This window comes from Nicotiana attenuata, chromosome 6 (assembly GCF_001879085.1).
Source record: "Nicotiana attenuata strain UT chromosome 6, NIATTr2, whole genome shotgun sequence".
NCBI lineage: Eukaryota > Viridiplantae > Streptophyta > Magnoliopsida > Solanales > Solanaceae > Nicotiana > Nicotiana attenuata.
The window spans coordinates 44,087,922-44,089,076 of record NC_031994.1 but is presented as its reverse complement, the minus strand read 5'-3'; positions in this window follow the sequence as shown (position 1 = coordinate 44,089,076).

Here is a 1,155-nt window from a genome sequence, read left to right as displayed (position 1 = left end):
GTCGACAGTTATTGTGCTCAAACATTAAATTTCTAAAACGATTAAGGTAACAGAAGATTAATTAGCACTGTCATATACATAGAATGTGACCTTTTTTGCATTTTTATTGCCCAAGTCTACTGCAAACTTGATGGAGTTGCATTTGTCATTCTGATTTATTGGCCAGTAATGTATTGTTGGCAGCAAACTCCTTGTGAAGAAATCATAGTAGTGGGGATTTATGAGCAGAGATACAAATCACAGGGTAGAATGTACTTTTGACTCACTGACCATGCAAGCCCTTCAACATAAATCTTGTATCTGTCTCATTTCAATTCCAAGAAAAAATTGGTCCAACAGAAATGATTAAAGAACAGTTGACAGGGTAGAATATAAGAAAGATTCAGAGAAAAAGACGGTATTCTGAGATTGAATGCATACCTATGAGTGCACTGTGTAGCTAAATCTGAAGTTTTATAACCTTGTCTGCGTTCACGGGCCCATTGATGAAAAGGGCTAATATCACCATATCAAAAATTGCAAATTATGAAATGATGTTTAAATTTTCAGCATTGTGAACCTAAAGTTTGCGGAGTAAGATTTGTCTCCATGGAAACAACTTCTTGCTGAAATGCAGGGTAAGACTGTACAATAGACGCAATATAGTCTGGCCTAAAGTTTGCGAGGTAAGACAAGTCTCCATGGAAACAACTTCTTGCTGAAATGCAGGGTAAGACTGTGTACAACAGACGCAATATAGTCTGGCCTTTCCCTGGACCTTGCACTTAGCGACAGCTTTGTGCACGGGGCAACCCTTTTATTGTAAACCTAGTGCTTGCATCTATCAAGAGGATTCCACAGCACCTAAATGTGAAGAAACTGAAGGATGAGACTTACCATGTCATAAATTCGCGCGTTCCAATCCTGATTGTTAGAGACATTGCACGTCAACAGGTCACGTCTTGATTCGCATAATAATGCATTCCCTTTCCAATTAGCATAAGGCTCCGTTTCTGTCCACTTAATCATCTCATTGCTTTGTTGCAAATATTTTTTCAAGATATCCCATGGCTTTATGTTTAGTTCTGGCCTGCAGTAGTACCATAATAAAGAACCATTTGTAATATACTAACAAAAAATTCTACCTAATATTTCAACATGACATTGGCTTTGAAC